This window comes from Acinonyx jubatus, chromosome A1 (assembly GCF_027475565.1).
Source record: "Acinonyx jubatus isolate Ajub_Pintada_27869175 chromosome A1, VMU_Ajub_asm_v1.0, whole genome shotgun sequence".
NCBI classification, from domain to species: domain Eukaryota; kingdom Metazoa; phylum Chordata; class Mammalia; order Carnivora; family Felidae; genus Acinonyx; species Acinonyx jubatus.
The window spans coordinates 61,707,496-61,730,269 of record NC_069380.1 but is presented as its reverse complement, the minus strand read 5'-3'; the positions used below and the strand labels follow the sequence as shown (position 1 = coordinate 61,730,269).

Here is a 22,774-nt window from a genome sequence, read left to right as displayed (position 1 = left end):
CAGAGAGAGAGCATGAACGGGGAGGGTCAGAGAGAGAGAGAGACACAGAATCTGAAACAGGCTCCAGGCTCTGAGCTGTCAGCACAGAGCCCGACGCGGGGCTCGAACTCATGGACCGCGAGATCATGACCTGAGCCGAAGTGGGACGCTTCACTGACTCAGCGACCCAGGCGCCCCAAGGGTCTTTTTTTTTAAATATGATACTCTGCCCTACCAAAATTTATCTTTAATATTGACTTTATAGTAGCATTGACTAATGTTTCTGTTTAATCTTTGACAAAATGAATGTCTAACAGCTTCACTCTGCTTTTATAAATTGGATAAAAATATGCAACCCATATCAAGTATTAAAAAACTTATTTGAAGTATCTAATGGCACTGATATAAAACTGGAATAATTTCGTTATCTATGAAGAGTTTTCTGATAACAAAGCTACATATTGACTACTTCTCATGATAATTAAGAAAAACTGAAGATGAAAATAGAACAAAAATAAAAGAACAATCTTTGAGTGAAAATTTGTTTTTCACAGAATGATATGTGAGCACTCTTTCATATCTACATTAAGTTTATAAAGATAATAATAGAACTTGACCAAAGTAATAGGGATAGACAACAGAACTCTAACCAGGTGACAATTTCAAATGTGGTTCTCTGAAAGAAACATAGTTCTTTACCACAGAAACAAAGAACATAGTTCTTTACCATAGAAACTTCAGTTGCTAAATCCTTCTATTTGAACAAATGCTTCTTCACACATCACCTAGCTGTACTAATTCTTCCTCAGCAGATTTGATATCTTGTTGCCATGTGAGGCAGTAAATGTTGCCAGCTTTCTATGTAGTTACATTATCAATAACAACTTTCTTGAAGTATAAAAATGTATAACTCAATTTACCATTAAATGTATATATATTTTTAGTTTATTGCTACTGAATTTTTTTACTAATACAAAACAGCCAAACAAAAGCATGACTAAGCAATAAATATAGAGCTGTAGCTTTGAACCATAAATGACAAAAATAATCAGTATGACAAAAGTATCCGTACCGATATATTCTACTGCAGGCTACTCAATTTCTGTGTAATACATATATTTAAAATATAATTAACATATGACTTCATCTTACTCCTGGTGGCTTTTGGTATTCTTGTGAACATCATCGGGTGCCATGCATGACACGGCTAGCCATTTATCAAATGGTCAGGAAAGACAGCCGAGTGAGAGAACGCACTTCACTTTATTAGTCAGAATGCTATCCTTGAAGAGGTTTGTTCCCTTGGGTCTTGGAAAGTTTAGGAAACGAGAACTGGGTTTTTAGATGTCTTTCAGATTTAATTGTTAAAGCTCAGTTCACTACCCACGAGTCTCTCACACACCACCACAGGGACAAAGACAGAAGATGAAAGTACAAAGTGAAAATACGTCGAGCCTCCCCTAGGAGAATGCAACTATTGATACTAATTTTTAAGAACAACAACAAATCAGGAACAAATGCTAATGAACTGGATGGGTCTCAAGGACAGTAGGTGTACACTGGGTATCTCCCAGGAAAACCAACATTTGGAAACCCATGATAGTAGAACTTCTTTACCATAGAACCACATTTGAAATTGTCATCTGGTTAGAGTTCTGTTGCCTATTCCTATCATTATGGCGAAGGGCCATTATTGTCTTTATAAACTTAAAGCTGGTATGAATCTTAACATTCTAGGAAGGGAAAAAAAAAAAAACACCTCAGTCTGGTAGCTATTAGACAGTGGGTCTAAGTATCTGAATGGATTGCTAATCACAAAATAAACTAAATAATCTCATTTTTAATCCAGTTACATTTATGCACATTAAGTCTATTTTATAACTTTAATCTGGAATTACAATCATAGAATATTCTTCTCATACAACAGTAAAAACTTTTTTAAAATGCTGAATGTATTTCAAAGTCAGAAAACACATTGGATTAAAGAATACTTGCTTGCTTTGTGAGGGAGGTGTGAAAATAGAAAACTATAAATAGTAACACAAAGGTCCTTTCACCATTAACATCTGTTACAGCCACGGTTATTAATATTATAACTGTTTTTCACAGCAGGAATGGTTTCAACTTCCATTTTATAGTACAACAAATAATTTGGGAAATGATTAATGAGATTGTTAATTGTAGATTGAGTTTATCTTAAAACAATCTGTGGCACTACAGCTGGAAAGGATCAGGCTTTAATTACATTCAGGAAAAACTCCACAGTGAAGCAAAACACGTCCATTTTAGGGTGCCCAGACCTTCCCCATGACTGGTTCACCTTCACACTTGGCTGCTTAGCTCCGTTTTTTAGCACATGGTGCTAATGAGGCCACGGTCATGTTTTCACTCCCCATATGTGCCAGTTAGCTTACCTCCGTTCCAGGGCTACAGATTGTTTTCCTAAACTTGTACCGCACTCAGAGATTTCTCCACGCATTCACCAGTGACATCTGGCAAAAAAGCATGGAAGATTCATCATAAAATTAAAACTACTGCTGATTGCCTGGAGAAGGGGTTAAGGAGGCTTACTTGGAAAAATCAGTGTCATTCTACTTTTCAAAATGACATGTTAATTCAGAGCCTTCCTTTGACTTGATTACTAGTAGTTTTACTTCAAAACATTATCACTTAAGGGAGGCAGCATAGAATGAAAGAACACTAGACTAGGATTTTAAAACCTAGATTTTATTCTGATCGCTTAACCAAAGTAGCTGTACGGCCTTGAACTGTTGTCTAATTAACCTATGCTCATTATCCTTATCTGGAAAGTCTGCATATTGCCTCAGATAATTGTCCATCCCCCAGGCGAACTCTAAGTGTTCATCATTCCAAGGCTCGAGATGTCAGGCACTGGAAGCATTATTGGATGTGAAACTGGAGGCTGGAAGGGGGATTTGATGCATCTTAAAACCTCAACTGGAGCCTCAGGCAGATGGTTATTAGTTGTTAGTTGTCAGGATCTCTTGTTGAGCAAAAATGGGCTCCCATTGACTTTTAGGTGCTTCTGTTCTGTAATGCTGGTTTTATAGTTTGTTGCTTATAGGAAGTGTGCAACATCAGCCTTCAGGCCAGGGGGAGAAATGCATGATATTGGTCTCCATGAATTTGCTCGCTATCTTTCTTTTTATTGCAGCAGACCTCTGCCATAGGCTTGGAATGAATATATTCTCCTTGTCAAGTCCTGGTAATTATTTTTCACCATAAGCACAGAGCCCTTTTCAGCTATGCATCAGCGAGTAACTGTCAGAAGACAAGGGCCATGACAAGAAATGTCCCTCCTTAAAATGATTTATTTATTTCTACCCAAAAGACACCTTGTTGAGGGGAGAGGTTGACATGAAGTCTTTCTGCTCCACATAAAAATGTTCTTGTTTACCAGTCTAAAAAGGAATAAATAAAGCTGTGTTTAACATAAGTGCCTATCATAAAGACTTAGTGTTTGTTGTTAACAAATATAGGCTAAATACAAACTAACTAAAGCAATTCTTGTTGAGAAATATAGATTATTACATCTAAAAAGCAACAGTACCCATTTTTTTTTTTTAGTTTATTCATAGTAACTAAGACAGGGGTGGAGAAAAGTGGGAATGCTGTCATTTATTAAAGAATGAATTTCCATGGTTTAGTGTCCCTGAGACATAAGTTTGAGTATTGTTCCTTAGGCACTTAGCAGCATGTGTACATAATACAAAGACTTCATTTGCTTTCATTCACACACACACACACACACACACACACACACACACACACAGTATTAATGGTCATTTAGTCTATGCTTTCATTCCACTCCATTGATTCTAGTTGGTTATAGTTCTGCAGCTTTTGTTACTCTCTCTATTTCACCCTGGTTCCCTGTGCAGAATGGAAATAATAAGCAATACAGTCTGTGGCCAGAAATTTCGCAAGAATCTAGCATATTCGTTTTGTATAAATGTGTGGAAAATTTGGTGAAATCATTAAAGGAGAAACACCCTCCTTGATGAGGAAGAGGGCTCATGTCCAACTGGGGAAACATACAGACCAGACCACCTCAGTGCATTTCCTGCCATTAAAATTCATGATATATGATGTTGTGCTAGTGAAATAACTTCATATTTATAGGAAACAGACAGATCCATTAACTAATTTTAACTGAGAATAATTTTTTTAGCATTTTTATTTTGATATGGAGACTAGAGGTCACTAAGTATCTGTTTATATCCTCTGTATAGAATTTAACTGAGTAAGAGAAGACTAGTTGATAGAAAATAGGTTTTAGAGAAAGTGTAAATTCTAAGTTGTGAGGACAATCACAATGAAAGGAAAGTTAGGATTTTTCCTCCTGCATTCCAACTCCTCCCCTGTTCCCTCTTCATTGATGTCACATATTGGATAAGAAAATATTACGAGAAATATCTCAAATCAGAATCAAAAGTTTAATGTCGAAAGACTGAAAGCACTGTGTTTAAGACTAGGAGACAGAGAATAGTGCCAAAAATCACCCTCATATTATTGTTCTGGCACTAAGGGAAGAAACTATTAGAGCCAAGAAAGACACAAGAGATGTAAATATGAAAAAAAGAGGCAGAGTGAAATGTATTATTCTCAGTTGATCCGATTATATGCATAGATAATCTAAAATAATAAGTTTTGAGTCAATAATCGAATTAAGTAAGATGGCAGGTTAAATTAACAATCACCAATCAAGAACTTTTTAATATGCAAACTATCGTAAGATAAACAATATTTTGGAAAAAAATTCATTTCAATAGCAAATAAAAATAGTATAAAGACAGAAGTTCTTCCTTAACCTATCTGTTCAACACAATAACAAGTAAATCACAGAGGGTATGTTTTTAATAAATTGGCAAAATATGCTAACTTTCTTGTGGAAAAAGAATTAGTTTGACATGAAAGTTTGTAAAAGAAGAGTGGTAAAGTGGCTAGAATCTTGGGTAGCAAAATATAGTTTGAAGCAATACTATATGAAATTAATTTTAAATAATTTATGGATTTTTATTCTTATATCTCATTTTAAAATAACAACCTGGTTGTCCATAAAACATGTTTAGATTATAAGACATTTTTATGTTTGAGTATTAAATTCCTGACTATTAAGCAAAGGTTGTTATTTTAAAGTCTTAATATTACCAGTATTTCCAAATCATAGCATAAGGATAAAGTTGCTTAAGGTCATGTTGAGGGACTGTTTAAATACTCTTTCTTTAGCTTGTAACCTGTTATGAAATTAAGAACCAGGTTTAAATAACTACAGGGATAATTCTAAAATATATCATTATGCTCAATTTTGGAAATTGAGCACATATTTTGTTGCATGGTTAGTGGAGATTTAATTGATTTGCCACATTTCTTAAATAAAGCAGATGCTTGTTAACTGGTTTACATCGTGTTTTCTTCTTCTGTAAAATAGCAATTGTGCAGAGGAATTGGAAGAACATATTTGAAAAGGCCGCTGTGCTGACACAAGTCACTGCTTTTCTTCCACTCATGCTTTCTTAGTCATCATAAAGCAGGTGCCCCAATGGCAGAAGATAAATAGATGTCCAGGACTAACTATCCTTTACTAACACCCAACAGTTTACCCTGCCCTTGATATTTGAAGAAATAACTCAAGCTTAATCTTAAATATCAGTGTAAACAATCATATACACTTCAAAAAAGTGTGCTAGAAGTAAGGTCCTTTAAAGTTAATTCAGTTGTTTGATTTAACCGGCAGTTTGATGGTTTTAAATCCAAAATTAGAGAAATGGAAGAAAGGGTAAGACTATTGGAAAAACACAGTAGGGAATGTAAGTAGAGTGTGAAAACTGCTGGGTAACAGATTGCTGTTATAATTAGAGACAACATTTCACTCTCCTTTAAATACGAGTCCCTGGAAATTGCTCTGAGTGAAGGAGAGGGAGACACAGCTGTTTCAGTGTACAGCTGGTGGGAATTACAATGACCAAAGTCAGGCATAAACCGGTTGAAAAGTAAACCAGCTAACTAAGTAACAGTAATACCTGGCTAGAGCTTAGATGCAAATATATATTGTTCTTAATAAAATATAGGAAGCCCACCTGAGAGTTTTGATGGTGAAGAAGAAAATGCCCACCTGGTCCAACATATATTATGTCTCATATAAATCTTGATAAGAAGCAACCAAATATTTGGTGATGAATCACGATTCTTCTCCCTGTGCAGTGAAAAGACTGCAGTCATGACCAGGAAGGACACTCCACATGCCCAATTCATTGGGCTCACCAGTTCTCTGTGTGTTCTCTGGAGAATCACACATCCTTTACCCTCTCTCTTATATTGTCTTGCTGCAGAAATGCTAGAAAGAAAGAAAGAAAGAAAGAAAGAAAGAAAGAAAGAAAGAAAGAAAGAAAGAAAGAAAGAAAGGAAGGAAGGAAGGAAGGAAGGAAGGAAGGAAGGAAGGAAGGAAGAAAGAAAAGAAAGGAAGAAAGAAAGAAAGAAAGAAAGAAAGACTCTTTTGGCTTAGAGTTTACCCAAATCTCAGAAATAGCAGAATTCCTCATGTGGTTCTCTTATCTTTTAATGTTATCAAATAATGGCATATACATTAGAGATTTCCTCCTCTTCCTTCTCCTCCTTCTTCCTTTCCTCTTTCTCTTCCTTCTTTATTTCACAGCACATAGAGAACAGTTCCTACCAGTACATTAGCTGCACATTTGTACCAGCAGACCTAACCTCTAGATTCTCTTAGAGAGACTGTTATGATATTTGTCAAAAACGCATCATCTTAGGAGTGTGAGGATTGTCAAAGAGGTGGTAAGTGACTGTGAACTGGCCTCTAGGAACCCACAGGATGTCTGTGTTTGACCTTTGCCAATCATATTCAAAAGCAACCCGGGAAGCCTGATGTACTTGTCTCTACAATGCAGACAATTTTCACTTTTCTAGCCTTTGCTTCATTCTGCCTAGGAATAAAGGAGTATAAAGAGGAACAATCTCTCTGATAAGAATCCAGATGCCCAACCAGCATTTCTTCTCAGCGTATCCCTTCTCTATGATTGCTGTTCCATGTAATATTTGTACTTTAGCATCATGAAAAAAGGAGAAAATCTTTTATTCTACATTAGGTCACATTTTATGCTGCGTTTTACTGGATTTGGTTTAATCAGCAGTTGCTGATGAATTTGTTGTACAAAAGTAAGAGATGTAGTAGTCCTAACCCCATCTCCCCTCCACTTGCATATGAAATAAATATTTGCCATATCTCAGTTTCATGTGTGGTCAGTTGTTTGTAAGAGTGTCTTGACTACCTCTCCTGACCAATAACATGATTTCATTTTTATTTTGAAAACTATGGAGGGGGGACAAAAGAAAAAATGAAGCCAAGTTACTGATAAAAAAGTTGTGGAATACAGTATGAAAACAATCTTAGGTCAACAAAGATGGTGACTCAAACAAGTTTTGAAAACAAAAGGCTTTGCTTAAACTTAGGAACTTTTATTCATCTATTAGAATAGAGTTTTAGTGCAATTCCTTAGTTGAACTTCTCTGAAACCCCAGATGATATTATATTATATTTTTTAATAAGTACCCAGGATGCTTCAAATTTATTGATTACATTCAAAATAGTTTATGTAATGTCTATATTTCCCACTAGAAGAATATCTGCATGAAAGAGAAAATATTTACCTCTAGTGCTCAGAAAAAGACCTGCACATACTAAATACTAATTAAACACTTCCTGATATGCTAATTATTCATTCATTCACTCATCAACTCCACAGATTTTATTAAGCATCTGCCGTTGTGGAACTTACATATTCTAGTAAGAGATCAGACAATAAAAACGTGTAAGTAAATTATCCATTTCATTAATAGGAGAGAAATGTTAACAAGGAAAAGGAAAAAAATAGAACAGGTTAAGGATTAAGGATGCTCGTATAGGGAGTCCAGTAAGATAGGCCTCATAAAGAGACTGTGAATAGAACAAATCCGAAGGAAGGAAGCTAGATTTCCACTCAAATTTCTAAATGAAAACTACTCCAGGCCGAGAAAAAACAGGAAACATCTAATATATTCAAGGAACACAAATTACTTTTGTTGAAATATTATCAGAAATATAGATATATTTGTACTTTATCTCCCCTTCCTAAAAAGTCTTTGTGTTTGTGGGGTTTATTTTATTTTTTGGATGGCTTTACGGATTACCCATGAAATATTTTCACAGTTATGATGACAGGAATCCAAATACTGTCTTTTGACACCAGAGATCTGTTTTCCGACAGAGACATTCATTCCTTCCATCTGAAACGACCATGGAGAAAATAGAGTTGAGGTGTAATAGAGCTTAAAATCAACTTTATTAAATTGAATTTCTCCAGAATTGAGAAGACATCTCACTTTTTCTATCGCCTTCAGGTAAACACTTCCAAAGTGGTATTTTAATAACCATTTAAGCACACAAGGACAGCTGTTCAGGTGGTCTCAGAGAGGATGAAAAATTGCATATGTCATCTGCCAGAGCAGATACTAAATTACCTTGGCCTACAGAAACTTTTTATTTGCCTAGAAGGTATTTATTTTCCCACTTGAGGTGTTGGAAAAACAATGGTCCAAACTTTCTATGACAGAAAATATATCAGTGAAAACTCAGCATCAGTTTCTTTTATTATATACTGTTACCAGTGGCTGAAACTTTCTATGATAGAACATCAGTGAAAATAACATCCCTTTCATCTTTTACCAGATTCTCCTTTACTACGTTTCTGTGCTTACTGGTAACATATGCCAAGGGTTTGATCATTTTCTTAATATGCATTTCTTTAGCATTTCACAGCATGTATTCAATCAAAACAACACATAGTTCACAGAGATTTAAATTACGTATTTTCTTCTCAAAGTTTGCTTAACTCATACATCGTATGTTACTTTTCTAATACTTTTTTTTCTTGGACATATTTCAATATAATCAATTTACTGAGCTTTGTTATTGTGCTCAAAAATGATTAATTAAAGATATTATTTCAGTATTACACCTAACATTAAATATCAGTGAGAATACCTTAGAAAATTTGTGGAGATTTATGACAGTAGAGGAAAAAGAATGAATACAACAGTATAATTATTTTTGTTACTTATTAAAATGCTTTTCAGTGTTATACATAATTCTCCATGGGAAGCAAATTTTTATTTTACATAAAAATGTTAACCAATACTGACTTTTTGAAATAAGAATGAGGACAAAACACCTCATACTCATTAGGATAGCCAACATCAAAATAACAAGTGTCGGTGAAGGTGGGGACAAATTGGAATACTTGAACACAGCTGATGGGAATGTAAAATGGTATAGCTGCTGTGGAAAACAGTAAGAAATTTCCTCAAAACTTGAAAATAGAATTAACACATGATCTAGCAATTACACTTCTAGGTATATACCTATATATACTTTCAAATAATTGAAAGTAGGGTCATATATATATATATATATATATATATATATATATATATATATAGGGAGGGGCAGAGGGAGAGAGAGAGAGCAAGCGAGAGAGAGAGAGGGAGAATCTTAAACAGGTGCCATGCTCAGCACAAAGCCCAACACAGGGCTCAATCTCACGACCCTGGGATCATGACCTTAGCCCAAATCAAGAGTTGGACGCTCAATCCACTGAGCCACCAGGCACCCCCCTCAAAGAGATGTTTGTATGCTCATATATATAAAAGCATTGTTCAAATAAGCTAAAATGTAGAAGTAGCCCAAATGTCCATTGATGGATGAATGGATAAGCAAATGTATATATACAAAAATCTATATATGCAAAATGGAATATTATTCAGCTTTAAGAAGGTAGGAAATTCTAACAAATAGCACAACATGCATGAAGCTTATGGACATTATGCTAAGTGAATGAAGCCAGTTGATACAAAACAACAACTGCATGATTCCACTTACATGCAGTACACAGAATAGTCAAATTTATACAGACAGAAATAAGAATGGTTACGAGGGGCTGGGGGAAGGGAGACTGCAGAATTTTCATCAGTTTTACAAGATGAAAAAAGTTCCAGAGACGGATGGCAGTGATGGCAGCACAGCATCATGAATGCATTTAATATCTCTAAATTGCACATTTAAAGTGGCAAATTTTGGGGCTGCCTAGGTGGCTCAGTCGGTGGGGCTCTGACTTCTTCGGCTCAGGTCATTATCTCATGGTTTGTGTTGAGCCCCACATTGGGCTCTGTGCTGACAGCTCAGAGCCTGGAGCCTGCTTCAGATTCTGTGTCTCCCTCTCTCTGCCCCTCCCCTGCTCACACACTCTCCCTCTCTCTCTCTCTCTGTCTCACTCAAGAATGACTAAACATTAAAAAAAAATTGTTTTTAATGGTAAATTTCGTGGCACCTGAGTGGCTCAATCGACTGAGCATCTAACTTCAGCTCAGGTCATGACCGCACTGTTCCTGAGTTTGAGCCCTACATTAGGCTTTCTGCTGTCAGCATAGAGCCTGCTTTATATCCTTTGTCCCCCCTTTCTCTGCCCCTCCTCTGCTCATGCTGTCTCAAAAATAAACAAAAACATTTTTTAAAATGGTGAATAATTTTATGTTATATATATTTTCCCATATTAAAAACAATTGAAAACATAGATTAATATGAATTTAAGATAGAAATTTTGACTAAATTGTAAACACACTGACCAATATTATCATATTAGTGTCAAAAACTGACAATAAGATGCCATCTCTGCTCCCCAGAATCTTAGCATCACATTGATTAATTAGGGTCCATACATAACAAGAAAAATGATGATATTTTTAATGTGAATATATATGTGTGTTCACCATTGACTAAGCTTCATTATGGAATTATAAATTATGATTATGTTTGATAAGTAATCTGGTAATGAGAAAAAATATTATAGCTGTATGCACCTTGAAAGTTTCAAATCCTATTTTGGCTTTTTCACTTAAAAATTTTTGTAAGTTTATTTATTTATTTTGAGAGAGAGAGCACAAGCGGAGAGGAAATAGTGAGGGAGAGGGAGAGAGAGAATCCCAAACAGGCTCTGCACTGACCGTGCACTTGAACCATGAGGGTCTTGAACTCATGAACTGTAGGATCATGACCTGAGCTGAAATCAAGAGCCAGTCACTTACCTGACTGAGCCACCCAGGAGCCCCTGGCTTTTTCATTTTTAGTGGTTAAAAAGAGGTGTTATATAAAATGTATATATTCCTTAATTTTGTCTTCTAAACCAAAGTCCTTCTGGGAGGAAAAAAGCAGGTGTGGCCAAGGTCTCCTTTTGGATTTACACCACACATATTCAGGGCTATCAAAAAAATTTTTTTTTCCTTGTGATGACTTTTATTCAATGAGCATGTTGAAGGAGGTCATTGAGAGGACGTGGCCGCAGGTCGACCTGCGAGTCCATCCGGGCAATTAATGGGAGGCGCCTCACTCCCTCCCCGTGGAAGGGATGTTCGCCGCACCCTTCTTGCAGCGGGAGCCGCTTCAAGCCCAGGGCCTTGAGAGAGCAGTGTATTGTTGAGGCCCCCTGGGCACATACGTAGGGCAGAATCCAGTTGAGGTAGCTTCATGAACCTGTAAGTTGCTGGCGGCGCGCGCGTGGAGATCTCGTCTCCACGAGATCAGCCTCAGGAGTAAGTTCCCTCCCTTGCTCCTCCTGCCACCTACCGGTCCGGCCGGCTGCCTCTTTCTTCCGTGTTTCCGCGGCCTCGGTGGAGGCGAGTTTCAGATTCCAGCGGGAGAGCGCCCAGGGCTGCGAAGCAATAGAGCAAAGAGCAGAATCCTGTCCCCAAGGCTGGTACGTGCAATTTGTAACCGGACGACCGCTAACAGTTTACCATTTAAACTGTTTTAAAATACATCATCATATTTGTCCGCTTACCTTATACAATGTAAGAACTGGCAAGTGTATGAATTAACTACAAATGCTGTTCGGCTTCTTTCTTTAAAAAAAAAAAATTTTTTTTTTTTAATTTTCACTTATTTTTGAGAGAGAGACAGAGCGAGTGGGCAGGGGCAGAGACAGAGGGAGACATAGAATCCGAAGCAGGCTCCAGGCTCCCAGCTGTCAGCACAGAGCCTTGATTTGGGGCTTGAACTCGTGAACAGTGAGATCATAACCTGAGTCAAAGTCCGACGCTTAACTGACTGAGCCGCTCAGGTGCCCCAAGTCTGGCTTCTTTCTTTAGCAGAAAATATGCCACTGCTTTGTGTTTCCTCCCGTAGAGGCTACATTTCAAGAATTAATTAAGGTGGCCTCCTACAGAGCTGATCCAAACAGCGCACACAGACCCATTTCTTCCACAGTATTCATAGATACCTTTCAAAATTTCCAGAGTTACTCAGGTGATACTTAGGAAACTAATGCTCTTTTAAAAGTCCATATAAGTTTTTATTATGCAAAAGCTTAAATTCTTTTCTTCCAAAAGTGATGAATAAGCAAGTTGAATCATGACCAATAATTTAGGTGAGTTGCTTTAAGTTGAATATAGACTAAATGAACATGGAAAAATATTTTTCATATACTGTATTCATTTATTGAACGACACTGCTTAATTTTGTCTTGGAAAAATACATCTGTGTGTTCATGTAATAAATTAATTTTGATATGTGTTTAAAAATGTTTTCTTACATGGGGTCCTGGGATGGCTCATTCGATTAAGCTTCGGACTTTGGCTCAGGGCATGATCTTGTAGTTTGGGAGTTCGAGCGCAACATCAGGCTGTCTCTGTCTGTTGTCAGTGCGGACCCCGCTTCAGATCCTCTGTCCCCCTCTCTCTGCCTCTTCCCCCCTTCTCAAAAATAAAATACACATTTAAAAATCTTTTATTAAATTAAAATATTATTTTACTGATATAGCTCATACAGAATGTCTATATCTTTTTAATTTGGGAGGTTTGTATCAATCTGTGGCAACCTGGGAAAAAAGAATAAATGTACATTTATACCTCATTTCACATATCTTCATCTCAGCTTTTGATTTCTGTGTAATTCAATAGATAGCTGCAGTTTCCCTATCAATTAGATACATGATGGCTGCATGAATTAGTAATTTGACTTCATCAAATAGAAATTTCTTTTTATTGCATAAGAGGTATAAAGGAGGACTGTTCAGACAAGGTATAGCAGCTTCATTGCATCCTCAGTGACCCTACCTTCTTTTAGCCTTCCATGCCATCATTCTTGGCATGTAGCATTTATCCTCGTTCTTATAAAATGGCTTCTGCATCTCTCGCTATCATACTTGTGCCCCAGAGTAAAAGATAGAGGAAAGACGAAAGGTGATCGTCAAAAGGTGCACATGTATTCCATAGGTCTGCCAGCTCTGATGAGCGAAAAGCAAGAGATAAAACAGCTTTTATTATGAGAAAAAATATATGGTAGTCATTTTTAATTTTCTTGAAGCATAAGGGATTGCAATTGAGAACCAGATCATGGGCAGCAGTCCAGAGAGTTAGAAACCTTTTCATTGTAGCTATGAACAGAGCTATAACACCAAAGATAAAAGAGTGAGTAAAGCACTTGTGTTATCCAGAATTAGGAAGAAGGCAAAGAAGAAAGCGACGATTAAACCAGAAAGAATCCATGCCAGAGTTTAAAGTGCACAGAAGTGTAGACTTTGGGAAATCAACATGGAGTAGTGGCTGGTTATAGTGATTGCATCTAAAGAAAACATGAAATAGGAAGACATTCTTTACACTCCATGTACCTTTTAATTTCTTTTGCTGAGAAAGCTGTAGACTAAGTATGAGTGATTCACAACTGTTAAGAAGAAGTGAGAGCAGTTTGTTGCCAGTTAGAGGATTACTGTAAACATTTATTTATTTATTTATTTATTTATTTATTTATTTATTTATTTATTTATTTATCTTGTCTGGAGTATATGAGGGCCTTTTAGAATTACATCTAATACAGAAACTCCAAAGCATTCAGTGCACATTTAAAGAAAACATAGACTTGCTGAGTCCTATGTTGAGGGATTTCACCTGTGTAAACACAGTAGGGGGATATTATATTGGTCCCACTAGTCTATTGAGCCTCCTGCTGTGTCAACCCAACTGTGGCAAGGCTTTTATGGATTAGTATAGCCCAGAATGTTTGGCTGGAGAAAAATTAACTGGCTAAAACAAAACATCCCAAGAGGTTCTAAACACAAAACTGAATTTTGAAGGGACTCTCAATTTGTCTCTCTTTGTATATATGTGTATGTGTGTGTACGTATATATGTGTATATATTTCTATCTTTAACTTTTTTTTTTAACATTTATTTATTTTTAAGAGACAGAGACAGTGTGCAAGCGGGGGAGGGACAGAGAGAGAGGGAGACACAGAATCCGAAGCAGGCTCCAGGCCCTGAGCTGTCAGCACAGAGCCGGACGGACACGGGGCTTGAACTCACGAACTGTGAAATCATGACCTGAACTGAAGTCGGACACTTAACCGACTGAGCAACCCAGGCGCCCCTATATTTCTATCTTTAAAAGGAATAATTGAACTCTTATTTCAATTAAATAGCTTACAGAAAGTGCTAGCGAAGTTCTATCCCATAGTAAGTACTTGCTCAAAAGTAGCTCACATGAAAAAAAAAAAAAGGATCATTTTCCTTCAAGAACAAAATACATTTATACATACAATTGTTTTCCAAGAGTTTAAGTTAGAAGGTGCTGTTTTATACATCACTGATTTTCAAAATTTGGAGCTTCAAAACCCTTTTGTAAAAACTATTTTATGGAGACTTTCAGTGTCAAAAAAGGGATAAGAACTGTTCTAATTAAAACAAAAGTCTGGAACCATGCCTGCTCTGTCCCTCAATAATGCCTTCGAGACTCCTGGGGCAATTCTTAGTGGCTCTAGGAGTCCTCAAGCACATTAAATCTAACAGAACAGGCCATGCAGAAAATGATCCTTCTAGTTTTAAAGTAATATTTCAAATTTGGAATATTCTTGTCTGTCTATATTGTACATTGCTCGATGATAATAAATTATGAACAGCAGCTGCTTCCTGTTCTGTTTTAAAAGGTAGTTTTACTGAAATTTCCTGCTGTAATATATTTAAGAAGACTTTGAGCTGGTGAGAACCAAGCTATTAAATTAGGCTATTGGTCTATACTCCTCTGTTCAAATTTATTACAATGAGTCACTTCTAGTACATCTGTTCTTTTGTACAGCCCTCTCCATTCTCCTCATACACTAATCTGGGGATTAAAGTGTCATTCTTCAATTATTTTCATTTGGATTCTTATTCAGCATTTTAAATCTAGAGCAAGCGGCATAGACACAAAATTGGATTATTTGGAATTTGTGTCAGGGATGGTGTCTGGTGCCAGAGCCCAAAAGTAGCACTTGTAAAGAAGCAGTGGCTTCTTTAGACCACGATTCATCTGGGACCTGACCTTGCTTCTCATATATTTTCCAAGCTTGGCTTAATGTTCTAATCATTGATTTTATAAACTGAATAATAAATTCTCATGGATTCCATTTTTGAAATAATAACAAAGTCAGACCTGGTTTCTCAGAACCTGATTGGTTCCTTAACCTTTATGTGTATAAACTCATAAACTCATACACACACACTTCTGTGTTCATACAACCATTTAACTATGGGGTTATTCTAGAGATCACTGGTTAGAATACAATTCTCTGTATTTTACTTCATTGATTCTATCAGGTTCTCGATACCTGATTTTGGCTAATAATACTAATTTAACTTTAATAGTAGATGGTATAAATTTCTAAAGTTGATGGGTTACATACAGTTTTAATTTTGGTAACTGAATAATTGTGTTAAATACTGATGCTTCTAATATATACATTGAGTTTCTACCTCATACTATTAAATGCATAAATGCTCCCAATTCGTAGCTTAAGGGAGCATACATTTTGAAATCATTTTGAGGGGCACCTGGGTGGCTCAGTTGGTTAAGCGGCCGACTTCGGCTCAGGTCATGATCTCGTGGTCAGTGAGTTCAAGTCCCACGTCGGGCTCTGTGCTGACAGCTCAGAGCCTGGAGCCTGTTTCAGATTCTGTGTTTCCCTCTCTCTGACCCTCCCCCGTTCATGCTCTGTCTCTCTCTGTCTCAAAAATAAATAAACGTTAAAAAAAATTTGAAATCGTTTTGAAGAGTAATACCTTTAAAATGTATTCCCTTAAGACTTAAAATGTGAAATTTGTCTATTTTTTCAGCTGTTTTAAGTTGACAGCAAAATTTAATGGAAAGAAGAGTTCCTACATATCTCTTGCCCTGATAACATTCACCAGAGTGGTACATTTGTCACAATTGATCCACCAGCATTAACACATCATTATTACCCACAGTCCATAGTTTACCTTAGAATTCACTCTTGATATTACATGTTCTATGATTTTTTTCACAAATCTCTTATGACATGTATACAATTATCGTGTCCTACAAGATAGTTTCACTCCCCTAAAAATACCTTATTCCCTACCTATTCATTTCTCCCTCCACACAAACCCCTCATACTCGCTAATACATTTACTGTCTCCACAGTTTTGCTTTTTCTAGAATGTCATATAGTTGGAATGATACAGTAAGTAGATTTTTCTGATTGCTTTCTTTCACTTAGTCATAAGCATTTAAATTTCCTCCATGACTTTTCATGGCTCAATAGCTCCTTTCTTTTTACCCATGAATAACATTCCATTGTACAGATGTATCACAGTTGATTTATCCATTTACCTACTGAAGGACATCTTAGTTGCTTCTAAGTTTGGAAATGATGAATAAACTGCTAGGTACATACAAGGGCAGGCTTTTATTTAGACGTAAGTTTTCGACTCATTTGGATAATACTGAGGAGCACAATTGCTAAATTGTATGGTAAGGGTTTGTTTAGTTTTACAGGAAACTGTGAAGCTACCTTTCAAGTGGCCATAGTAGTTTGCATTCCCACCAGCAGTGGATGAGAGTTCCTGCTGCTCCACCTTCTCCCCGCATTTGGCATTGTCAGCATTATGGATTTTAGCCACTCTACTATCGTTGTCCATTTTGAACTATGTTGTTTTTCTGATGCATTGCTGTTACTTTTCTGTTATTTTGGTTTGTTCTTCATAAAAAGATATCTTATCAATAATGTCTAATCAGAAAATATATGACAAAATTCCCATTTTCATGAATATATCAAAATATTACCGTGATTTGCCTAAGAAATTTCCCAGTGATTATTTCTTGTGGATGGTCTTAATCTCCTTATTGCTTCTTTCCCTGAAGAGAGCAATCACTGTGGTTTTCTTCCCTTAAATTATGTTCAATAAAGATAAGCATCTTTATTGAAAATAATCTTCCAGTCTTTCTCTGGGGAATGTAAGCAGGTTAATTTCTTGCTTAGCATATATCGATTCTTTTACTGTGGTAGATACTGTTGGTTGCTTTCCTGGCTTTCTCTCTTCCTCACCAACTGACTCCTGATTTTGCTTAGGTGGCAAATGACCAGCCCTAGGGAAGAATCTAGGGAAGTCACACCATTTTGTCTCTACTTGGAGCACTGGAACTTATGCTACTCAGTTCTACCAAAGTGGAGAGGTAAGACATAGTCCATGATGCCTTAAAAAATATTTTGTTTCTTGATAAAAATAGAAATAGATGGGGGCGCCTGGGAGGCTCAGTCGGTTGAGCGTCCAACTTCAGCTCAGGTCATGATCTCACCACTTGTGAGTTTGAGCCCCGCGTCGGGCTCTGTGCTAACAGCTCAGAGCCTGGAGCCTGCTTCGGATTCTGTGTCCTGCTCTCTCTGCCCCTCCCTCGCTCGTGCTCAGTCTCTCTCTCTCAAGAATAAATAAAACATTAAAAAAAATTAAACATAGAAATAGATGGAGAGAAGTTCCTTTGGTTGTCTTCTTTCTGAATGGGTCTATGAGAATATGATAACTGGAGCAATGGCAGCTACCTTGTGACAATGAAGAAAGAAGTAACATGTTGAAAATGCAGATGGAAAGATGAGAAGAACTTGTTTTTTTAATGTTATTTTTGACTTCTAGAATTGCTCACAGTACCAACTATTTCCATGCTGTTTGCTTTGTGAGATACTTAATATTAAAGACACTGTGATCTGGTATTTTACTTGTAGCCAAACAGATCCTAACTGAAACTGTCCTCAAAATGGAAGACTTAGTGTGAATGGCCATGCCCGTATCTTTGAAATATTGCCAACATTATTTACATTACAAAAAGATGGCAACTGGCTTTCTTGCAGTCCAATTAAGGTCTAAACATGTCATGTACAGGGTACTGGATATTACTTAGTTACACATTTTGCCTCCTCTCAAAATTCATATTTATAAGAATAAATACTTATATATTTATATAAATAATATTTATATTCAAAGCAACTTTTTGTTTGTATTTTGCAATTGTATCTTTATCTTATCTCAAGCCACTTTAAATAGAAAAGAAAAACTCACAATATATTCAGATAACTACATCATCTGTCAAATTGTACCCCCAAATTAGAAAATATAAGACAAAAGTTCATAATATCTCTAAGTAAAATTTCTAATATGTATGGTTTTTCTTCTTTGTTTTCTGTCTTGTAATACTTATTTTTAGTCTTTGAGTAGAGCCAAATGGATTATACAGTTCCTTCTTCTTGATGATCAGCAACCTCTACCCAGCCTACCACGAAACAACTCTTATGCAAAACATACATTTTATTAATAAAGTTCTTTTTTTTTTAGATTGATATCAGTAGCAGATGGATTAAGCCACTTGCGGTTTCTTCCTTTTGCACTTGGAATAAAATTAAAGTCATTACCACTAGGGGTAATGCTGCTAACTATCTCTCTAGCTGTATCTTCACAAAATTTCTATCTTTAAGAGTCTCAGAGTTGCTGAAATTCTCCAAAATATTTCCAAACACAGACCCCAGGGCTTTACAAACACAAGACCTGGGATAGTCTTCTCCCAGAGAACTTCACTCATCATCATTTAGCTTTCCCTGAAAATATTACCAACTCAGATGATCTTTCCTGTTCACTCCACTGAAGGTTCTGCCTCCCATCTACTCAACACAAGATGGCTTTTATTGTTTTTTTCATACTGCTCTTCTCATCTTGAATACATGTTTTAATCTGTTTGTACTTCATTATTGTCAACCCATTTCTCCCACCATCAACACAAAGTATGACTCATGAGAGTATCTTATAAATTTCACTCTAATCATAATGCTTGGCAAACAATTATTTTGAAAGTATCTTTTTCAATAAAGTAGATGATTAAATGAATAATGATTCATAATAACGATAAGTAAATAAAAATAATTTTTGACTGTTTTTCCTTCCTTCACTCTCAGTAGCTTAAACTTTAGCCCACTCAGAAAGTTGGCTTACCTTTTCACTTCTTTTTCAACACTACCCCTTTTCTAAGTTCCTTTCCAGGTCTTGTTATTCTGCTAAGCCATTTAGTAATGACTTGAGTATCTTTTTCTATCCATGGCCTTGACATCGAAACTTCCATCTTCCAAAAGGTTCATTTTGTGATTTTCAGAAAAAAATACAATCTTTCTTAGAAATGCTCTGATATCAGTTGCTAAATTCATATTTTTCTGCCACATCAGGTCAGATAACCAGTGTCCTTCTGATGATACTTACCCAGAGATAAACATTTACCTAGAGTTTTTATTTTCATCCATCCTATTGAGCTATGGTTGAATTATTTTTGAACATCCTAAAAATATTTTAAAATTGTAGATATTCTAATTATCTAATTATCATATTTATTATATTCATAATAAATAGTTTATAATACTCAATGGCCTTTAAAAAATTTTTTTTTCAATGTTTATTTATTTTTGAGAGACAGAGAGAGACAGAGTGTGAGTAGAGAAGGGGCAGAGAGAGAGGGAAACACAGAATTCAAAGCAGCCTCCAGGCTCTGAGCTGTCAGCACAGAGCCCACCATGGGGCTCGAACCCACGAAGCGTGAGATCATGACCGAGGCCAAAGTCGGACGCCCAACCAACTGAGCCATCCAGGCGCCCCCTTAAAGGCTGTTTAATAGCCATTAAAGAAACACACAAAAGTAGTTTATAAGTTTCTATTTTTCAGAGTTAGTATTATTGAGCATAATTGAATTCAGCAAATATGACAAACACAAAAACAACATAGAAACTTAGGGTCATTCTCACTTAGAGAAAAAGAATGGTGAACATTTTTGCATATTCAAATATTTTCTTGTTTACACAAATGTACTCTATACATGGATATACACAATCATAACATTATACATCCATTTAAAATAATTCCATATTATTCGTTTTCCCCAATGTTATGTTTCAAATATTCTAACTAATATGGGACCTTATCTAAAATGACTGTATCATTAATTGTATTGGCCTGAATTGGTATTAGACCAATTTATATTAATGTGTTATTTTTGTTAAATATTAGCAGTGATCTTTGACATGTTATACATTTCTTACAGCTACAAATTCCTCATTGCTGAAACACATAGAAAGTGTCTAAATTTAATAGAAATTAAATGAGACAAAAATATACATATACCTATATGTGTTATATATTATATATGTGATTATGTAGCTGTGATTATATATAATATACACATACATATATACACATTTCTGTATGCACATATATTATATATATAATGTATATATAATATGTTAGTACATGGTAGCTATGATTTTTCAAAGTTCTTCATATCACCTGTCATAGTAGCTACCCAATATATAATTTCTGATTGAATTTTATTTAATTACTGGTATGAACCTTAATTTATTAAATGATTTATATATCTTGGGATATTTACCTTTTTCTGATTATGATATATAGCAAATGTTTTAGGAACTATTTCTATTAATACATAGGTTTAATATTAATATAGACATAAATTTAGATTGCAACAAAAACCTTTTCTTAGTTATTCTTCAAGATTGGCCCTACTTATACTAAGGCACATTTACATAATGCTGTCCTTTCATAGACAGAAAGTACCTTTAGAATTCATGTACTTGAAAGCATTTATTGAAGCCACTTATGATGTCTTGAGAATATGACAGATTGCATATTGAATAAAAGATTAATATTGTAAAGAGATATGCTTCTTCCAGGCAAATGTTTATCAACAGAGCATATCTTCCCTTCCACCTTCCCCCCTCCATCCCACTCTGCACAGGTGGTTTGGAAATATGCAAGGCTTTCTTGAAAGTTCCAGTGATTGAGGTTGGTGTGGGCATTTAGATTTGAGCTGGTAGAACTGGTTAACACCCCCAAGTTTCACATGACATTCTACACTAAAGTAATAATCCTTTTTAAAATGTCAAAACTAACCCCATTTGAAATAATGGAAGGTATGTATATAATATCTATATGGAATTAAAATTTAGATTGCTCAACTTGTAATGTTGCATAATACCAAACCTTGAAAAAACAATAGTATCAGAATCCTTTACCTTTAGTTAAAAGCAAATTCCTCTAAAAATATATTAACTTTGCCATCTTGGGCTTTCTTGTTATATTATCTTGTCTAATGTAACCACATACCATTCTCAAGACTTAAAACATTTATTTACCCTTTTCCAATTTTTTTACTTCTTTTTATGTTTTATGTGTTTTTGTTTTAGCCAGAAATTCTCAAAAAAATGTTAAATAAAAAATTTTATAGTGGTCATATTTTTTGTCACTTTTGGTAATAGTGGAAAAAACTGGAAATTCTTCATAATACTTTGTTATTTTAATAAGTATTTAAATTGTCACTATTTTGATTGTTTAAGACTGTGTCTTACTTTTAAAATTATCAACAATCATTCTGATATCTTCTTTCATAGTTTTTAACTTGTTTTCTCTATAATAATTAAAATAGTATATTTCCAATGTTAAATTTCTCAGTTGTGAAAAAATTCAAATGATATGTATAGAGATATCAAATTATATGTATAGAGACACTATATTTTAGACTTTTAAAAAGGAATAATACTTCTCTTTAGGATTTAACAGTATATATAAGATCATTCCTTCAAAGAAAGACCAACTATCATGATATTACATTATTATTTTGTATTCTTTTATTTATTATTTTTTAAATACTTAATTCAATCCAATTCTTTTCTGGTAGAGTGTTTAGTCATCTAATACTTTTAATAAAGTAAAGATCTTCTTCATAGATCTTTCCCCCTTTTGTTATAGCTGCTTTTATGTTTTCTGGTGATTTGTTGATCTATACTCAAATCCACATTGGCCTCTTCCTCAAACTGTTTCAAGTTTATCATCCAGTTCCATCTGGGCAAAGTAATCATGTTAACTATTTACCATATGTTTGATCTACTCTTGCTCTGTTAATAAAATTCAAGGAAGACAAGAACTCCCACTAGAGATCCCTAACCTCTGACTTCAGCTACCTTTCAGGCTAGACAGCAAACAGCCTGTATAGGCCAAATAGTATATTCTAGAAGCACTTTTTTTCACTAGCCTCAAGTTTGCTTTCAACTTCAGGGTAACAGTCTTTCTCTAAAACCTCAGCTCTTCATCCTCATATTTATCATTGTTGTTTAAATGTGGATGGTCCATTTCCAGCCCTTAGGACTATATTCCCTAACCACTCTACAAATCTGGTCAAAATGAAGAAAAACTACAGATGCTTACTGATAGGATTTGTAGGAATGTTAAATAAAGTAATTAAAGTCCTTAGCCCTGTGTCTGGTAAATCAATAGTGCTCAGTAAATGTTTGCAATTATTATTATTTAATTATCATAATCACCAAACCTTCCCCAAATTATTTTGCTTTGCATAAAAG

The 22,774-nt window shown here is 35.4% G+C and overlaps 1 long non-coding RNA gene across 1 annotated transcript in view; it reads left to right on the top strand.

Moving 5' to 3' along the window:
- The first annotated feature begins 11,459 nt into the window (after window positions 1-11,459).
- The window catches only part of LOC128314498 (uncharacterized), a 143,637-nt gene continuing 132,322 nt past the window's right edge, over window positions 11,460-22,774 (top strand). Inside the window, exons 1-2 of the long non-coding RNA XR_008296215.1 lie at window positions 11,460-11,804; window positions 17,447-17,550. This is a non-coding gene — a long non-coding RNA (uncharacterized LOC128314498). The remainder of the gene's footprint in view (window positions 11,805-17,446; window positions 17,551-22,774) is intronic.